The following is a 21571-nucleotide window of genomic DNA, read 5'->3' on the forward strand; positions in this document are numbered from 1 at the left end:
GGATTAGTGAGAGATGCAATTAAGGCCTCAACAGGGAATCGTTGTCTGACACACACAGATAGTATTGTGGCTGCATCTCCACACATACATGCATTATGCTCAAACTGGGAAGTGGAAAGCTCACCTTGAGTCACATCCAATGACTCTGCCATCAATTTATTTATTTGTGTGTGTATCAGAGTTGGTTGGGAGCCCGAATGCTTGGTTACTGGCAATTACATACCGTATTCACTTCTGCAAACTAATTATCAAATGCAAATTAATAAAACTGGTATAGGATTATCTTTGGAATAATACTTTCAAAAATGACAAAGATAAAGCAGTACTGACACTCAGATCCCTTAATACGCATATGGCCTGTAGTTCAAAGCATATTTCACATTAAGATATTCAATATGCAAACAATAGTGGAAAATTAAACCAATATACTTCAATTAAGTTTGAGAATAAGTTCATGATGTCTCATATCAGATTCAAATTTTAAATTATCTTGCAGGTCATTGCAGCTGAGTGTTCAGTCGCAGTAAGAGCAGAATTTGCAAGGTCAATTTTACTCACTATGGAGAAAAACAAAGCAGGACTGGAAGTAATGTGGGTAGGGTTGCAAGCATTAGCCCGTGTTCAGATAACTTTAGCCTGTGTGAAAACTACGCAGCCATCTTATTCATTCCATTGACCCAGCAGGGGTGCCAATACAGAGGGCGGTCCGGCAAAAAAGTTGAACTTGCTCAACATTTACTGAACCGCAAATATGTCATCAGGAAAGGCAAATCAAATACATGCAAGATCTCATTCTGGGTAGATTAGTTTGTAATGTGAACACAGTGTTTCTATTGTTTACCTTGCAATTGTCACGACAAAAGATAAAATGTCTGCCAATTCTGATTGATTCTAAAGTAACTTCCATCAGCACAGCGCTGTGTGTTGTTTTAACACAGACCTGTTTTCGGTCTGAACATCCACTTCAATGCTGTAGCTAGCTCAGCTGGCATGCCAATAGTATTGCACTGGTGGAATATTCTACACCATTTTATCAAACACTTACTTTCTGTTCACAAGGTTTTTGTTTTCTTTCCTTCTCCCTGCACTTGTTGCTTGTATTCTTTCATCATGCAGTAATATTAGTACTCCTTAAATAAGAGCTAATTCCCACGACTCTTTTAAATTGACATTTGTAAGACAGCTGCTAATCCACCAGACTCAGCCAAAGCTTGCACCAAAACAGCGTCAATGGAATTGTGGTCAACAAGAGGTACTTGATGGTTTGATGAGGAGCATCAGTTCCACTCATCATGGGAGCTGATGGGTATTCACTGCTCTGCATACAAACTAGAGAGCTAGCTGGCATTGCTTTCTCAAAAAGTATTGACTTTGATTGCTCCATCAGCCAACCTTGTACCTCTTTTCATGTCCCCAGTGCTCTCAACACTGTTATGTGTGTTTCCAATTATAGCCGTCTCCCTCCCTGGCTCGCTCTCTATGCACACTCATGGCCTCCCTTTCCACACACTAATACTTCTGTCCTCACTTTCTTCTGCTCCTCTGTCAGCGGATGCTCTTTACACTGTAAGGAGGCGCCACTCATCCCCATTGTAATGACCTCCACTGAGACCACTGAAGCTGTTTGTAAATCCCCACTTGTTTGTTTGAGGACTTTGCTGTTAAATATAGATTTGTGATACAGTGTTGTGTGCAGATCAGCCCCTTGTTATCAGTTTGCATGCCATCGCAGAGATGCCAGCATCCAGATGAAGGGGTCATTTGCAAATGCTACAAAGGACACTGCCGCACTGGGTCCCGAAATCTTTTCAAAGCCATTTTCAAGCACTGTAGAAGCTTATAATTAACCCCCATGCAGAGACGTTATGCTACATTCACATCACATACGATCCAATGTGTGCACAAGCTGCCGGTGAAGAAAAACATTTACCTCAGCCTCATAGTGGTAATTAAAAGTATGATGTTGGAATTGTTTGGAAGCTCTATATCTCCCACCTGGTGTCCCAAATTGCAAAAGTGTGTCAACACTGGCAGTAAACACAACCATTAATCAACCTATGACAGCAGTCCAAGCTAATGAAAATCAAAAATGATTGCCGATTATACACAACATTAAAACAGTCGGCTCTATACACGAAAATAGAACTGACAGTAAAGTCTTGCATGAAGCAAGATTTTTATGTCAAGGTCCAACGTATTAATCCACATCACAAAGTGGGGCTGCAATGGGGGACAACATCCCATCACCAATTGCAGAACTGGGATGCAGAATGAAAGAAAGAAATCTCTCAATAATAATGAATTATTATAAGTGTACATAAAGTCATACGTGTATCCAAATTTAGAAAATGGATGGATCGATGAATAGCTATATAATGTAACACATTAATCAATGCCATTAAACTGTATCAAAACTTTTATAACAGCATCCTACAGCAGAAAAGACACAGGGAAACCTCATTGCCATCACAGTATTTGCTATTTTTATTGTCTGGCCTAGCATATATTTTTATGTCCATCAAAAAGCAAAAAACTATCATTTTATTCATTAATTGTATTGTAGTAGACACACTGAAGTAGTGAGTGAATAAATGTTTGATTCTTTTCAATTTTTTAATAACCATATTAGATGTTTCTATTCCTAATCCAGTAAATATTTGATTCTTCTCTAATATTGAACAAATGTGTGAAATGTCTCTGTGCTTAATACATGTTTGATTCTTGTCCAATATTTACCAATTGTGTCTGAAGCTTTGTGCATTTAATGGATGCTATATTTCTTTGCAAAATTAAAAATATATCTGTTTATCACATTTTGCAAAGGGTGGAATTCTCTCTTCTTTCTCATCTTCTCTGACAAATGTTCCTGTTCAACAACAGATGTTGTAGGTCATGAGTTTCACTTTCTCACTTCCAGCTAATGAGCTTCAGTCTCCAGTATCAGTGTTTTCTGTTTAATTAGTTTTAGATATAAATTGATACATTTCATGAAGTATTTTTTAATTATGTTTCATTGTATAGTATTTATCATCCTCCCTCTGGTAAACCATATGAATTGCTAAATACAATGTATCATGTGGCTATTCTTGCCTCAGATAGAAAAAAAAAAGTCTAATAATAGTTGAGCTCTTGAATATTAAGTCCTGAATCTGATAGTTGAGTCCTTGAATATTTTTGACTAACAATGCACAATGCTACAAATCTGGTGCATTCTAGCCTTAATGCACTTGTAAAGTATGCACCTTATATAAGACGTATTAGCAGAAGACCATCATTTTCCTCCTCTTCCAACATAATGCTATGCGACTTTGGGATGAGAAGTTAGTGAATCTGCATGGATGTTTTGGCCACTTGAGGGCAGTGAAACAAGTTGTAGAGACAAAAGTGACATACTAGCAAAAAGAATACCTTAAACATCCAGTGGACATGGAGCAACATAAGCTTGAAAACATGTAATGGCTGTAAATGTTCACATACAAAAGAACAAAAAAACAAAAAACAAGAAACAGTTCACTAAGTGCCTATACATAGTAACAAAACATGTTTTGTTCTTTTGTATGTGAACATTTACAGCCATTACATGTTTTCAAGTAGTTACTCACCATGTCACTCAGGTGTTTTCAATTAGCCTACACAAAAGGGGAAATTGTTTCACTGGGAAGCACACCCTGAAGAAGGCTGTCAGTGCCGCTACGCGTGTGTTGCTTCTCCCAATATCTTTTACATTTTCTATCATGAAATAGCCAGTAAAATAAAGGCTTTTTAAGTAATTTTGAAGAAGAGTGCCTTGGATTTTTTCTTTTTCTCTACATCCAATTGAATTCCCGACTCCAAAGAGCACCTTCAAGCATTTGATTAAACTTCCTGAGCACCCTGGACATTTTTGTCTTTCCAACATTAGCGTTCATTTGGAGACGTGTGTCTGGCGACCTGGCAAATGTAAGTCCAATATTTACTCTTCTTTGGTTTTCAAAAACTCCTGATAAACATTTTATAGTATTTAGCATTAGCAGTTGCTCCACTATGTTTACCAGATAGTTACTAACTCAATCTGTTTGTCACCATGGACCAAAACAAGGAGCTGAAGGTGCTAAAATGCGATAGAGCTCTGCAGAGTTGGTAAATTTGCTGTTTGTCACTAAAACCCCTTTCACATTATTATTATTATCATTGTACATCAATTGACACATTGTGAACATAGAAATGTGGATTAGAACAGCTTTAAATAAAGAACCAAAGAAAGTGTTTAAAAAAAATTATACAAAGAGCATTCTTGTTCTTCCCAGGTAAATACGATGCCTGTCACTGTCCCTGTGGTGTGTATAGAAACCCTGCATTCAGAGTGCACTTGAAAGTTTCCCAAAGTGGTCAAAATTGGCCTTTTAATGACATGCTGTCAGTAATGAATGTCAGTTGCCAGATGCTTGCACACAGCCTCAAAATGAAATTGGCACTTTTCTAGCAGCATTCCTGCCAGACCCAAGGACTCGCTACATCCTATTAAATCTGTCACACAGAGCCATTATATGCAACATTGATGATTATGAAAAAAGATCTGCATCGTTCTGAGGGACCTTGTGTACTCTGTTGTTGATTAAAAACAAATCCCAGAAAGTCATTGGCATCCATTACAATCATTTCGGGGCTGTCGTCAGCCTGACAGGTGGTAACCCCCACTGACAACCACAGATTCCCTGGCATCTTTAATAACAGAAACATCTCTGTTATTTGCCACATTATTGCTGGTAAAAGGACTTTAAATTGGCCAATACCCAGTTAGGAAATGGTTTTTCTCTACTGTATATCCACCTAATCCTTACCTCTGAATCTGACAATAGGCTACACCCTTCAGGAAAAATTGCAGTGGCTGATATCCTCTCTGGTTTGAAAAAAAAATTGAGAGTATGCTATCAAATACATTGTTTCATTTAAAATGTATGACAACAGTACTGATGTTAAAATAACTGAGTGTAAGCAAATGGAGCATTTGGTTAGCTGGCTTGTATCAGCTGCTTCATTCATGTTTCTCCATTTGTGGCTCTCACTCATGAGCTGTTTGGCTGTTAGACTAATAACATCCAATCACATTCATACAGTCTGTACAAGGCAGCTCAACCTTTTTTTTATATTGAGTTGAAGTTTTGTTTTATTGTTTAGTTTACTAATATTTAATGTTCATGTATATTTAGAGGGGATAAATTCTCCCAACAGAATCCTCATTGCTGCTCCGATGCTTTGAGAGCTCTTTCAGAGTGTTTTCCGCCAGCTGCTTAACCATTTTCCATAAATGATATACATCCCTAGAAAGTCAGATTAACTGGAAAATGTAAATAGATGTCACAACACTTTTAAGGTATTTAGTAATTGAGGTAAGGAATTTGGTCACTGCATGTTCCTATTAGAGAGATTTACCATCAAGGCTGGGCACTTTGAGTGAAAATATTGTACAGAAGTTAACGCTGACCTTTTATTTGGTGCTGGCTTTTATGGTTGCCATTATTGAGAGGTTATGATCATTGCTTTTACAGCCACATTTTGCTTCAAGTTATTTGAGAAACGGTACGTCATTTTGAAGACAACAAACACCAATCATCCTGCCAATACTTTTGCTTGCCCTTGTAAAAGCACAGGATAGTAAACTCTAAGTATAATGAGCATTATTATAGTAAGCGGGCATTTAGTGACTTTCTGACCTGTTGCATTTAACCTGTTCACTTAAGATACAATTTTACCATTGAGATTTTAAGAAACTTTGAATCGTTCAAAGCTTTCCTTTGCATGTGTTTCTCTTCCAACCAAACAAAAGTGTTGGGATCTTATGTATGCAGAAGGAAGAGGAACAGAACAGCCTCTCCAGGCTTTATAAAAAGCAACATTGAACTTTCCTAATTAAACTAAACTCTCCTCTTCTCAACAGCGAGCATGGTTTTGGAAACGTAATAGAGCCTCCTCGGGTCCTCTTTTAGCCTGATATCGGACTCCTGCATCAGCTACTCTTCTGGAACACTGCAGGCTGCAACAATCAATAAAGAGCAACTTCATAAATTGGAAATATCTCCTCCATAGAAACACTCACTAGTTACCGTTTCGAAACAGGCTGGGCATGGTAGAAATACTTGATTTAAATGCATTAAATGCTGAATGACACCACATCTTGCAGCTAGTAAAGCTAATGGTCTGTAATGGTCCAAGGGGATAAACTGAGTCACACCAATTACATGATAAATCACACACCCTTGTGCATAAAGCAGGTCTAATGGACAGAGTGTGGACTGGAGAGAGAGAGAGAGAAGAGGCTGTATGCTCTGAGCAAAGAATAAATAAAGCTTTTATATATAGTGTCGACATTTCTAATCATTTGATTTTATCTGTTTTTTTGACTAATGAGTTAGCGGCAGTCAGCTATTTAAGCCCACCCCCCATAATTCTTGCAGATTTCTGAAACTAGCTCAGCACCGAGTTGCTATCTCTAACTTATTTAAAGTATGTTTGTAAGAGAACTATGTCAAAACAACTAGATTATACGTTTAAATTTTCGCCACAAACATCTCAATACACAGAGGGAACTCTTCACTGGGGGTAGATGTAAAAAAAAAAAATTGGAAAATATCTTGATTCAGAGATCCTTAAGGAATCAATATTTTTCTCAGTGACATAGCTGCTGTGCCATGACCTTCAGGTGGCAAATGAAATTATTGTTTGTCTAAGATAGGAGGCTGGAAAGCATCTTGACTTCTAATGTTAAAGATTGTGCTGCTGGGTGCTCTTCGGATAGAGAACAGTCTTAACTTAGGTCAAAATACAGGCATTCAAAAATGGCAACAGTAGTTCTGTGTAACAGCTTGCAGTGGCCTCACCCAAAGAAAGAGAAGAAATGTAGATATTTAGAGCAAGAACTCAACAAAAGTGAGGGTGAAAAGGTCATCAATATGTCACAGTGACAAATGCTTGAATAATAATGCTGCTTTATAAATGTTTGGGTGAGTTGTGCTACCAGCAGGAGTAAATTACAAGCAAGAAGGTGAGCGAGTGAGTTGAAAACCCAGAAATTCAACACTGCGCTAGGTAATTAAGTCGCCAGTGTTGATCAGTAACCCTATTTACCCCTTTTGCAGTTAGATTAATCTGGATATATGTCCTTTAATGATCCGTATGGTTTTATTTAGCATGGGAGGAAGAGAAATATGTGTCACTTCTAAGATGTGCAAGGTAAGGTAGTGCGATGTGGTGTATCCCTGGAGACAAACTCTTTTCTATCTGGCTGCTCTCTCTCCACTCTCATGTCTTCATGATATCTCCATCTCTGCTGGTATCAGTTAATGAAGCCCAGTCTGGAGCGTGGAGCAGCACTAAACCAATCTGCGGGCCACACACGAAGAGCAGAGGGGATTTGATTTGTGGACAGCGAGACACTCACAGGGAGTTAGTTTGGGGGGCATCGAGCTACGGTTTACAATCAGTCTATCTTTGACTCTTCATACCAAATGGAAAAACTTAAATATGGTCATAGAACAGATTGCCTCCAGATTAACTGTATGTAACAAGCGTGGGCACCAAGGAGGTATGTTGCTGAAGTGTAAAAACCAAATGTAATTGATTTGGCAGCAAGACCTCTAAAATGAAACAAGTGGAAAAACGTTGGGGATAGATGGGAAGGAATAATCCCCCAAGGTGTCTGCATTGCACCAATAAGGAAGAAGCCAAGCCCTGTGGGTAGAAGGTGCAGTCAGGTTCACAGAATTCCACACAAGCCTATCAGTCTGAGTATGACTTCTCCACAGGGAGTGGATCCCCACACTCAGATGTCTGCAGTGAGCTGTTTTTCTCTCAGGGGGTAATTTGTGGCACAGAATAGTGAGACATCAATTCTTTCTGACATGTTGTGTAGAGAAAATAGGAACATTTAAAGGCCTTTATTTGTCATCGTTTCTCCTCAGACAAATTTATTACCATGGAGGTCGCTAGCCTTGAGACATCCAACCCGCGGTTATTGTATATCTTTTTCATGTCAGTGGCTCTCTCTGCTCTGGATTGGACTCTGTAAATACAGATGTATTTGTATTGAGTTGAATGAAAGCAATGTTCTGGCTATTAAACTTGTTGACATTCTGTTGTACTTGCACTTTTGTTATTTGGTGATAACACAGATAATTGCAGCATTGTGCTTTTCTGACAACCATGCTAAAACACTTAGAAACCCCAAACAAAATGGAATATGGCACACTGGACAAACTGTTAATATGCTAAGTGGGCTGCATGACAAATTTCACAAAGTTTGAATATCACTGAGTGCAAATTAGCAACCCTGCAGAATGTATTAAACACATGATACCTAATTTATTTATGGCTTTGATTTCACAGCAGCTTGCAGCAGCTTCTTAACAGTTGGCAGCAAAGTTAAGAATGAATACACAGTGCAGTAAGCTTCCATGTCAATTTGACTTGGTTTCTCAAACTTCTTGCTTGAGTAAATACTGCATCTGTCTGAGCTGATCTCATCACCAACATTGCATCTAATCCTCCTCCTTAGACATCAGACCATATGATTCTCCTCCAAGTCAGATGACATTCTGGGATTCAGCGAGGGAACCAAACCTCACCAAGCCCCAAATAGCTTCCAAGGTGATATTTTCATCTGAGCCCCCTACTCACAGTGGACTTCTTTGTCCCCATCAGGATTTCGGCATTGTTACCAACAGTGGTGCACTAATCAAGCCTCACACGATGTCATCTATCTTTTCCTGACATATGCACATATGTACGTACACAAAGCTGTGTACATGTGCACACACATCACAATAAACATGACAGACTTAATGCTATCACATACAGTCGCAGGGATACAGATACAGAAACACACACACACACATTTTCCAGCCTTTCCAATAACTAAAATAGGTGGAGGAAGCTCACAAAGGGAGTAATGCAGCACTCAGGAAAATGCCAAGTGTCTTATTAGTGGTTTAGTGGAGATGGCTGGGAATCGATGAGAGACCCCACTGGTCACAACACAGCACTCCCACAGGCACACATCACGGCACTCATTGTGCACTATCCATCATAACAAAACAAAAACAAAAAAAGAAAGAAAACTCTTCCACAGCTAAATACTTTTTACTTCTTATCTCCCTTCTGTTCAGTGCTTTGGGAGAGACATGAGAGTGCTGCCAAGCAAAGGCACGAGCAACATCAGGAGACCCTTATTTTCTGATTTGGTCCTTGGAAATGACTCCTCTATTCCACCTCCATACTGCAGAGAACTTTTCTTTATAGAAGTTTTTTTTTTCATGTTTTTCTAGAAACACTTTTGATCAAGCAAATTACACTCACCTAAAGGATTATTAGGAACACCATACTAATACCGTGTTTGACCCCCTTTCGCCTTCAGAACTGCCTTACTTCTTTGTGGCATTGATTCAACAAGGTGCTGGAAGCATTCTTTAGAAATGTTGGCCCATATTGATAGGATAGCATTCCCCACACCATTACACCACCACCACCAGCCTGCACAGTGGTAACAAGGCATGACGGATTCATGTTCTCATTCTGTTTATGCCAAATTCTGACTCTACCATCTGAATGTCTGAACAGAAATTGAGACTCATCAGAACCAGGCAACATTCAACTGTCCAATTTTGGTGAGCTCGTGCAAATTGTAGCCTCATTTTCCTATTTTTAGTGGCGATGAGTGGTACTCGGTGGGGTCTTCTGCTGGTGTAGCCCATCGGCCTCAAGGTTGTTTGTGTTGTGGCTTCACAAATGCTTGGCTGCATACCTCAGTTGTAACGAGTGGTAATTTGAGTCAAAGTTGATCTTCTATCAGCTTGAATCAGTTGGCCCATTCTCCTCTGACCTCTACTCTAACATCAACAAGGCATTTTCAACCCTGAGGACTGCTGCATACTGGATGTTTATTTCAGACCATTCTTTGTAAACCCTAGAAATGGTTGTGCGTGAAAATCCCAATAACTGAGCAGATTGTGAAATACTCAGACCGGCCCGTCTGGCACCAATAATCATGCCACACTCAAAGTTGCTTAGATCACTTTTCTTTCCCATTCTGACATTCAGTTTGGAGTTCAGGAGATTGTCTTGACCAGGACCACACCCCTAAATGCATTGAAGCAGCTGCCATGTGATTGGTTGATTAGATAATTGCATTAACGAGAGATTTAACAGGTGTTCCTAATAATCCTTTAGGTGAGTGTATGTTTAATGCTTTTTAGTAACAGCTGATCAAGGAAATCTTGTTTTAACCTTGGTGATGATGATGATGACCATGGCAATGATATTGTACACATGTACAATAATACACAGATTTTGTTCAGCGTCCGTGGCAGTAATGCTAGCAGTACAAAGTAACAGCGGCTTGCAGTACTTGTTGGTAGAAATCATTGACCATCTATGTTTGCTGCAGTAATACATATAGCTTAAATACAGCTAACAATATGAGTAAAAAGTAATCTGTAAAATATTAGGTAACTACTAGTCTCACATTGCAAGACCTATCTTCACAGCGCTGCGTGAGCGCTGGAGCATGTTCTGGCTAGACCGCCCATCCAATCTGGGATAGGGGAAAAAACACTTTGACTTGTTTGTATTTTTTTTAACAAGCGAGAGGAAAGGGATATCTGGCACATGAGAGACCCGCTGGATGTCAAGTTTTCTCCCCGCAATGTACATCTGTTGAGCCAGACTAGGTAATTGCTGTACCTACTGCTGTAATATTTCATAGCACACTAGCTAATTGCTATCCATTATTATGATATTGTTTGATACTCTAAATGCTACACAGTAAAAAATGTATAGTCGTAAACTGTTAATAATTACTGTGCCTTATTTAATGTTAATTTACAGTACTAACTACTTGTTTATTTAAAGTTTGACATTTTGAAAAATAAACGTATTTCCTTTTCTTGCCCAGAGTTAGCTTACAGGATTGACACCACTCTTAAATAAAGAGGAGAGTGGTATCAATCTTAAAAACCTCAATAAATTCTCAAAATGGTGAAATATTCCTGCACAAGATCATTTTCCAAAACCTCCAGTTCACAAACAAAACAACTTCAAAAGAAAAGAAAAAAAAAGAAATAATGCCCATCAAATGTGTTGGTGTTTCCTGGGTCTCTCTCTGACCTGAAACTGAATTGATTTTAAAGACTGGTGCTCCACACAGCTGCTGCAAAAATGTCAACTGGTATGATTAATGAAAGATTAAAGTGGGGATGTAGTCACAAACCAGTCAAGATGACACATTTCCATTTTTACTTTCATTCCTCAGTCTCTTTTTAATCATTAGGCAAGCTGTTGTGAACTTATTGAAAGAGATGGGATAAACAAGGTTATTCCACATGAAAGGTGTGCAGATTGCATGGCAGCGGTGTAACAGACAGGGAAACAGCTGGTGGCTAATGTTGTTTCCGAAGAAGAGCTGCTGTGATTCTGCCCATCTTCCATACACTGTCTTTTTAACCACTAACACTTTGACAAGGCTTGGCCTCATCATGACTTCCTGATTTACCTTTGTCCATACCTGCACTCAGCCAGAAAATGAGCTCTAAAATGTCAAAGTCGCTCAAGGGACCTATTGTTAAGTGTTATTCAGTCAAGCCAAGCAGCTGCAATAGCTGCCTGTCAAAAACAAACTGGCAGACACCCACTTGTGGCTCCAAAACCCTGCTCACCTGGGATAAATTTATTTAGGGAATGTGAAGTGATTTGTGATCATTTCAGGGTTACTTTGTCTTGGTCACTTCTTGTCTTCAGCACTCAGTAGTGACAGAAAGTAATTTAGTACAATTATTCAAAAGTTCACCCGAAGCAAGATTAGTCCCAAAAAGTTGAAAACCACCAAACTTAACTGTCCAACTCTTTTTTTTTTTTAAACCAGCATCGGCTGAAAAGTACTGCTTACACATTTATTTAACTCAATATTAACAATCTGTTAGGTAATATATGTCTGTTCTATTTAAGGTAACGGCCAATTTTAAACATGTAGTTAATGTTTAGCTAAAACAGAACTTGTTAATTTTAAGCAACAAAAATACTTAGGGTTAGGAAAACATCAGGGATTATTTTAGAATTAGTTACGTAAAACTCCTTAAATGAGGACATAGCTACATCATGGAATCATTAGCTAATCATTTGTTACTCATTCGTTTAACAGTAGCTATCAGTCTGTTTACCAGTAACCAATCATTAGTGCTTGAATTACAGTCAATCAGTAACTAATCATTAACTAACCATTCGTTACTCATTCATTTAACAGTAGCTACCAGTCTGTTTACCAGTAACTAATCATTAGTGCTTGAATTACAGTCAATCAGTAACTAATCATTAACTAACCATTCGTTACTCATTCATTTAACAGTAGCTATCAGTCTGTTTACCAGTAACCAATCATTAGTGCTTGAATTACAGTCAATCAGTAACTAATCATTAACTAACCATTCGTTACTCATTCATTCCTCTTCGTTCCTCATTCGTTCCTCAGTAACTACCTACATTTTTGTGTACCTTATTGTAAAGTGTTACCGGTCGATTCATTTTAGAAAGTGACCATTGACTTTTGGTTTCAAAAGGACCTATATGACCATTTTCTGGGTGAGGACAGTCTGACATTTCCTTCCTTATCATTTGGAAGAGAAATTGGAGGCGGAGTATGGTTAGGGTTAGGCAAATACAATCCTTTGTTAAGATTAAGGAAAGTCTATTGTTACAGTTAAAACAGATTTCAGGCTAGGGATGGGACAGACTCTGGTCCCCTGCACAGAAGATGGACATGCTGCACGCCTATCCACTATCTTGACCTCCACATCCTTACTTTCTGTTTCTCTACAGCATGGATCTTCAACAGGGGGTCCGGGACCCCTAGGGGGTCCTCAGAGTCAATGCAGGGGGGCCTCCAAATTATTGTTAATTTCTGAAAGTTTAAAAAAAAATAATTAAAAAGTCTTAACATGAATTCAATATATTATTAGCAAATATAAATCTCCACTGCTTACTGGCCTATAGGTAAGGTAGTTACTAAGGTAGCCATCCACAGATGTGATTTGCCACATGCATGTTTAACAATAAAACATGATTTATAAAAGCATGCCAACAAATATTAGGCTATTTTAATAGCTAAGTATTCTATGCAAAAAAGCATGTATAAAGGCTTTAGGCCGTCCTAGACATTATCTCAGGCCCAGTTTAATATGCAACTTAATTTTATACAATATATGTAGTAGGGAGTCCCTGCTCCAGCTCTCCTTCAGTTAAGGGGTCCTTGGCCTAAAAAATGTTGAAGACCCCTGCTCTACAGTACACACTACTTTCTGTACTGGTATTGAACATTGGCAATGTATGTATCTAATTTTATAAGAAAACAAAATGGTGGAAACACACCTCTGCCTCTGGAGAGGGTGAAGTGTATAAATCCTGATCCTGACACAATTATTCTAGTAGTATTTAAATATTTTATTCTCTAGGGCTATTACAGTATAGGCTACTGTCTTTAGGGTGTTCAATTACGTATACAACTAGACAAACAGCTACAGTCTGCTGCGTTGTTTATGCTTACCATTGTGCCAGGATCTGGATCAGTACGCTTCTTGCCATCCCTACTATCTGATTCTACATTTTGAAATATTGCACAGCAGCACTGTGGAGCTCTGCCTCTATTCCTCTTTCAGCATATAATGTATAATGATCCTGGCTAAGAAACGCCCAAGAAAAAGATTAATAAAGAACCGTCAATTCTTTGTGCTGTGTATTTTGTCATTGCCTTTATTTTCTGTAATGATAACATTGTATCACTTCTCTTGCCCTGCCTTATGGTGACAATGATCATCTTCTTCACACTTTTCTTATCAGAAATTCATCTGTCGCTGTTATTAGATTGTCAGACACGATTTAGAGCGATGTCAACAGAAGAATAGAGCAAACTCAAAGTGCATGTTAACTTAACATAAAGCACAAAGTGCAGATGAGGCTGACAGAAAATTTGATACGCTATCGTGAAATAAAGTATTTGATAAGTGTACATTTTGATCTGTTGCTGTTGCTAGATGAAAATCAAATCCTGAGGATGTATGCTTTGGGGAACCCTAAGGTCTGTGTAAAATTTCATGGCAATCCATCTAATAGTTGTTGGGATGTGAAGCAAATTGTTGCATTGATGGACTAGCATTCAAACAGACGGACTGACAGACCGACATCAGAATCCCTGAAGCCATGCAGCTAGAAAGGCTAAAAAGGAAAAAAGTTGGCACCCAGATGTACGGTGATAAAGACACATCCCAGGCCTTACAACATACACAGGGTGGAGGTAGTAGGGATAAAAGGAAGGCTCATCCCTGCCATAAATCCAACTTAATTCCACTGTCAAATCAGTACTCTCTGAAGGCACTCTTTCACACGTAGTTACATCTGTTACAGTAACCTTCCAATGTGTTTTAGAGCATCTCAGGTAGAAAAAAAACTGTAGTGCTTCCCCTAGTTACCAGATTAAAAAAAATGCGCATTTGAGGCTGTGCCAATAAAGAAACTACAGTATTTTTTTTTCCAAAGACAACTTCTTAAGAGTGAAGAATAAATGCATAGGCTATTAAGGAAACAACAAAAAAATGACATTTCCAACTCTGATATAAAAAGGTTTGTCAAGGGTAGACTGTGTGGTGACGAAAAACATTTAGGGGCAGTGATTGTAGCAAAACAAGCTTTCAGAGAACTTTACAGAAATGTCACCGACATTAAGGGCAAATGGAAAATAAGGAGGACAAAGACTTTCATCTACGTCAACCTCTTTATGCAAGTACACAAACAAATACATGCCATTTCTGTTTTCAGCACTGAAAAGAGAATAAAACAGCAACAATAGCGATATCCAGCGATAACTATACTTTATTATTTTGGAGTGGCCATTACACTTTCAGTTTTGTATTGCAATACAAAATGTCCTAAATGATTTTATGTGTGTTGAAATACTGTATCTGTAACTAGAACGAATGGGTATTTTGTCTCATGAAAAATAAGTGTGTGTGTGTTTACAGGACAGACAGATGTGGCTGATAATGCTACTTTCCGAAAGAGAACATATGAGTGTGATTTTTTCATAGCCACGATGCAGCAGAAACACGTATAGATCAACATTTGTGAAGCTGTGCACTTTTTCTCTGAAGGTCACCATAGCCATATGGCTGGGTTTGATTGGCAGTGACCAGGTTGCCGGTGAGGCTGAGCATCAAGCCTCCCTCAGCAGGCCACTATCACTGCTGCATCTTTGACTTAATCTCAATCCTTTGAATCATTCGTACACCGCAGCGCATTGCAGCTGATGCCGTTTACAACGGAAAAGATAAATCACTTTGGACATTACAATACAAACTGGAGCAGAAGGTTGCCTATTCTTTGATCAAAGTCCTATGAGACCTGGATGGATAGTACTTTACCTGGGAAGGAGCAATGTCTTATCTGAATAACTGTTGGATATCTTACTTACACATGGCCTATTGTTACATAATTGCCACCTAATTTTCCAGCCGCGGTGCACATGGTATGTAAATGTTATGCTTCCTTCAGTCCACCCTAATACCTGAGGGAGATTGCTATGTAGGTGTACAAAAGGCCACCTAGCAGCAAAGCAATTGGGAAACAGAAAGCCTGCTGATTAGCATGGCGATCGAAAGTGCTGCAGTGGAGCCAAACTTCAGCTAATCCCACAGCGACTAGTCGGGTCAGCACCTCCCGATCAAACGCAATGAATGGAATCAGAACAACGTCCGTTCACACATTTCATAAAGCACATAAAAAATGAATGGAATGAATTTCCTCCAAGATAATTAAACAGCTGTAAACGATAGATGAAGCCTGCAGTTTAGCTTTCCCTGTGAGACCCATCAGATGAACATAGTGAACCGTTTGCAGCATGTACGTATACTGTATGTCAAAGAGCAGAATGCCAGAAGTGATAAGATGCAATGTCAACCCAAAGGACCAACATTCACAATCTGTTATTTAAAATCCATGTACCAAAGATGCAAAGCAGATGCAAACTGTTTTGATTTATATGGTAATGATTATATGGTAATGATTAAGACATAATAATAATAATAATAAAACATTTCATATGGCATCTCCACTACAATGAACTACACGTTTTTAAAGTTGGTGCTGGACTTTATACAATATCTATTTTGCCACATTGGTCATATCTCATATCATACCTGTCAAACTCTAGCAACAGTTGCGGCTAGAGTAGGCCTGCTGTGTTGAAGTTTCTAATAACACACCCTTACAGCCATGTGTTACAACTGAGGTGGGCGGACGGACACACACACACACACACACACACACACACACACACACACACACACACACACACACACACTAAAGTTGCTGATGCAATTATTGCCCATAGACCTCATGCGGATAAATGTGAGCAGTACTTCTGTATCCCGCTGTTCCCTATTATAAATAGCCTTTAATGAATCGCTACTTTCAAATCTACCCATCCACACTTTGACATGAGTTATGTGTTATCATTGTTCAGATAGCACACTGCCAGGAATCATCAGATGGGGCAATTATTGCCTCTATCAGTTTAATCTGGTTTGGCCACAGCCCTACATGTTGCACTGAGATTGCGTGGAGGTGTTTGAAAGTTTTTCTTTTTTCTCCCTCTCACTTTATTTGCTCTCTCGACTTCGAAAGGGTAATACTGAAAAATACACAGTACTATCTGTATTTTTTGTATAATTGTTTTTTATGTTACTTTATCAACTTGTGTGTTTGCTAATATATTGATTCTAACTAATAAGACGTGTTTTGAGATCTACGATTTGAGATCTAACACCGCCTACTTCCTCACTATAGAGATAATAAGCCGCTTATTTGTGAACATCCCATTTTACTCCTTGCTAGTTTCTGGAATCGGAAGTAAAGGTCTTTAAGGGTCCAAGATGTCATACTGACCTAAAATAATACATGGAAACCCTAATTATACCCAACAGGCATATAATCATTTTTAAAATGAAAAGGTAAGAGACCTGATCAGAAAGAGACCCAACCACAGTCAGGCTTGATCCAAAAAGTTAAGAATTCGGCTGACCTGAACAGACTGGCACCAATACGGCCCACAGCATGATACGCCATCAATTAACAAACAGCCAGAGTCGAATAGAATAATTCATCTGCGTTACAAACACATTTCTTCTGTGATAATTGTCGCACCATGTAATTAGTGCTGATAGTGGGTCCACTCAGATCCACTTAAACACCTAGTTCAATGTAAACCAGTTCTGTTATTCTGCAACAGCCGTGGATTTAATCAAACTAACCAGAGTGGATATGGAGTCTATAATTACACTTTGACTCCCAAATTAGAGACTGCAGCTAACTATGGCTGTATAATGAGTGAATCAGCTGAAAGGGAAGGCCTTCATATACAGTAGGTATGCAAGCTATTGTGGGTAACATACAGGACAGTTGCTGGTAAGAATTATACAGTCTTTACCTTTCTGGCATTACCACATAATCAGAATAATTGGAAACAGAACATAAAAAGCAGGGTTCAGTGAAACAATATTTTCTTTATTCTGCAGCCTGTTTGAAGCTGTGTGGCTGCAGATGGTGAGAGAACCGAAGCTCAAGATGAAACACACAAGGTGTAAAACTACTCATTTAAATGCAAGGGATTTGTGGTTTGTTAAAAATATTGAGCACTCTCACTGTTATTCTGCTTTCAAATGGCAAGCCGGCCTTGAAATCCTGAACAAAAAAAGGTTTAATCTCCCAGAAAAACAGATTTTAAGGTATGCAGCATTCATTTAGTAAGTTTATTTCAAATGTTGTTATATAATGATGAATGCAAATATACTTGCAACCAACATTTAACTGGTAGCCCACAAGGTTTGCATTTTTAAATATGTGGTGCTTATGTTGTTTATGGTAATTGTCAGCAGATCTGTTCAGCCAAATGAAAATGCAACATGCATTACATCCTGTGCACCAGGAGATTGTTCCCAGGAAACAGCCACACAACACAGGCAGTAAATGGAAGACTTCATAAATTGCTTATAGCTTGAACCAAATAGTAAAAAAGGACAGCAACAAACAGACACATTCATGTGAAAATAGTTATGATTATTATGTTCAATCTGTATTCAACATCCGCCACTATCCCCACACTGAAGGTGCATCATAGCTCAATTTTTGAGGCAGGTTTGGTGTGTCTTTTCTAAATTACAGAGCCAGTAGAGTGGAGTGAGCACAGTTATTGTGTAAATCACAAACAACAGTAATTACAGCACCATTTACAATTTTGCCATTTATTATTGGAAAAAATAGTTTCTGACAGGCTAAATGGATGTTTCTTTCCAGAATGTTTCAGTTGTCAGGTTGTTATTGTTTGTCTAAGTGAAGGTCTATTCAGGTCTGCTAGAGATGTGATGGGCTTTATTGAACACTTCACCAGCAACTGAAGGTACTGATGCAATGTACTGCATGGGATAGTGTAATCAATGTGCTTTAACATACAATTTTAATTAACCAACTAATCGCCTGGCAACTTTTGTAATACAGTTTCACAGCTTTACAAATAAAAATATTTCACAAGCTGTAATACAGACTGGAAATACTAGCATGATAATCAGTCAGGGATAATATATACAAAAATCTTTACGATAAATAAGTATGGAAAATCTCTCCTTGCTAAATCCATTAAGATTAACGTATCCATTAAGATGAAGGAACCGAGAACATATGAGGACACCGTCTGCACTGAGGACTTGCTGAGGGAGCACCTCACTCTTTTTTAAAGGCAAGAATGGCAAAGAAAATAACAGACGTTTCAAATAGGCTTTCTTTCTTTCTCCGACTGACAATCATTTGTGCTGCAATGTGGACCTGCTCAGAGTTTTGCTATTAGCCGCACAGTGGAGGCAGAAGTAGGGGCTGTTTCATGACAGTCCAAATAGGTTGGCTTTCTTTTTCTGACAGCGATAACAGTAGCAATACACTGCTCAGTTCTAAAATGACAGACATACCATACGTACTGTTTGACATTTGTGTGATCCGGTGTCACAGTTTAGTGTTAGAGATCAGTGTTGTAATTGGTGTAGAAAGTTAGTAAGGTAAGGTTCTGTGTTTTTGATTTTCTTTTGTCACTCTCATGTCAGTAAACGATTTACTGAACACACGTGAACGTATAATGTTATTTGTTTCATAAATTAATGACACAGATGTTCTTCTTGGATGTTTTACGTGCACAGAAGGTTTTTCCCAAAGAAAAGTTGTTTTATGATGATAGAAACATTATTATGATTTAAAAAATATATACATACAGATAATTATAAACCATTCATTCTGCATGAACTCACTGTTTAAGGGCTTAGAAATCATTCATTCAGTGCTATTTAGTCAGTCAAGAGTCACCATTGAATGAAGCCTGTGAAGCAGTGGAAAGTAGTGTGAGAGCACTAATGATGCAGAACAGCAGACTGGATCTACAGAATACCAAGACTGCCATCCGATGGTCAAAGAGTGAAGCCATCTTCCCTCTGAGACACACCATGTAGACAGCAGGATATGGCACAGTCGCTAAAATAGGAGTTATTCTCTGTCCTTTGCATTCATCTTATAGGTCGAGCACAATTCCACTGAGTCTGTTTCTCTTTCTGTATAATGAAGGACTGTGATGGTGCTTTATCACATGAACATCCTCATCCCCAACATTAGCTCAGATATAATGAGGGTTACACAGAGGACGGGGGCCCTCTCTACAGAATGATAAAAGACCAGAGAGTGCGCCGGTGACACTGCATCGGTCATTAGCCTGGCTCACTTTGCCCTTTCATATATTTCTAAATAAGTGCCTTCCTGCGGGTTTAACGGACCACCTAATCTGCCTACTTAGAGGTGCAGGGGAAGAGTGGAAATCCAGAGAGGTGAGTGTCAGGCAGGTAAATGTGCTTATCAGAGGTGTGACATGTTTAGCTCCTCTGGTGGAAATGCTGCTACACGCTTTAAAACCTGGTAGGTTTCACCAGTAATATAATTTATAGGGATGTCCAGATCCGATCACATGATCGAAAATCGGGCCCGATCACGTGGTTTCAGACTCGATCGGAATCGGACGTTACCTCCCGATCAGGACTCGGATATATATGTATATATATTCTAATAATTTTTTAACACATCTATAGTTATGCGGTGGCACAGAGTTAGACCCTTTTGACTTCACACACAAACAGCAACGCGTGCGGCATGACATCACTTTGTTGCAGAGACGCTATTGGTTAAATGCCGGCAAAGTAGAACACGGAAGCAGCTTGAAGCGGAAAGCGCGAGTATGTCTGCGGTCTGGAGGTATTATAAAGTTGAATTATTATAGAAGTATCGGATCGGGACTCTGTATCGGTAGATACTCAAAATCAAATGACTCGGACTCGAGGGCAAAAAAACCTGATCGGGACATCCCTAATAATTTATTTATCATTTATCATTTACAGGGTTATGTCACCATACATTTCTCTGCAATTTAAAAGGTGACCACTAAATTTAAGAATTCACCTGGGGTCGGCCTGTCTGATCAATACTTGAATATACAGAGAAGTAACAGTCTTATCTCTACTGCACTGCCAACAAAAAGGCAATTGATTTGAGGCCATGAGGGATATTTGGGTGTTGACACCAAAGGGGACTTTATGCTAAAATAGTGCTGTCCTACCAGACAATTATTTTGCCAAATACAAATATTATAGCCAATCATCAACCCTGATCCCTATAGGAATACTACAGGGCATTTCCAAATAAAGCAGAATAAGGTCACTATAAACTTACTTTTGAGTAAGAGAGACACAAACAAGTCTATAGGAGTACTACAGGGATATAAAAAAAGAATTAGGTTACATTTTGGTCCTGTTTGGAAGAGGGTCTGTGCATAGAGGACATGCAGTCATAAAAGTCAGTGGTATTTCTTTCCTTTTACATAACAGAGGGAAGACACTTCCTGCCATCTTTCACAAGAAAAATATGTTCTAAGTGATCTATGTTTTGTCTCTACCTGGTGATGTAGTCACCCAATTTCATGTTGTGAAATGAGTTTCACCGACCCAGCCACCCCAAGGGCTTTAGCAATGAAAGCCCTGGTTCATCTTGAGAGTGACGTTCCACTCATCCTGCCATGTTTGAAAAGCCTATAAGGTTAATAAAAACTGCGGTAGTATATCACTGTCAAATTCAAGAAAAACAGGCCGTTGGCACTCTTTTCTAGATGGCAGAGGAACAATCAATGCAAAATGAGTAACTGCAGGGTTTTTTTTGACTACATTGGGGCACAGAATGCCCCAAGGGGAACACAAATAAAACCATAACATTTCACTTCAGTGGCTAATGCCAAAGTAACTGTACAGTGTCCGAAGAGTTAGTAGTGAGAGCAGTTCCAGTACCTCTACCAGCCAGCAGAAGACAATATGCAGCACTGAACCAATTCACTTTCAACTTAATCAGTTTCAAAATTCTAAATCAATATGTGAAACATATCTTTCTATGGATCTAATACAAAATCAAAGGATTGCTCAGTGTGAAC

This window comes from Sander lucioperca, chromosome 8 (genome assembly GCF_008315115.2).
Source record: "Sander lucioperca isolate FBNREF2018 chromosome 8, SLUC_FBN_1.2, whole genome shotgun sequence".
In the NCBI taxonomy this organism is placed as follows: Eukaryota; Metazoa; Chordata; class Actinopteri; order Perciformes; family Percidae; genus Sander; species Sander lucioperca.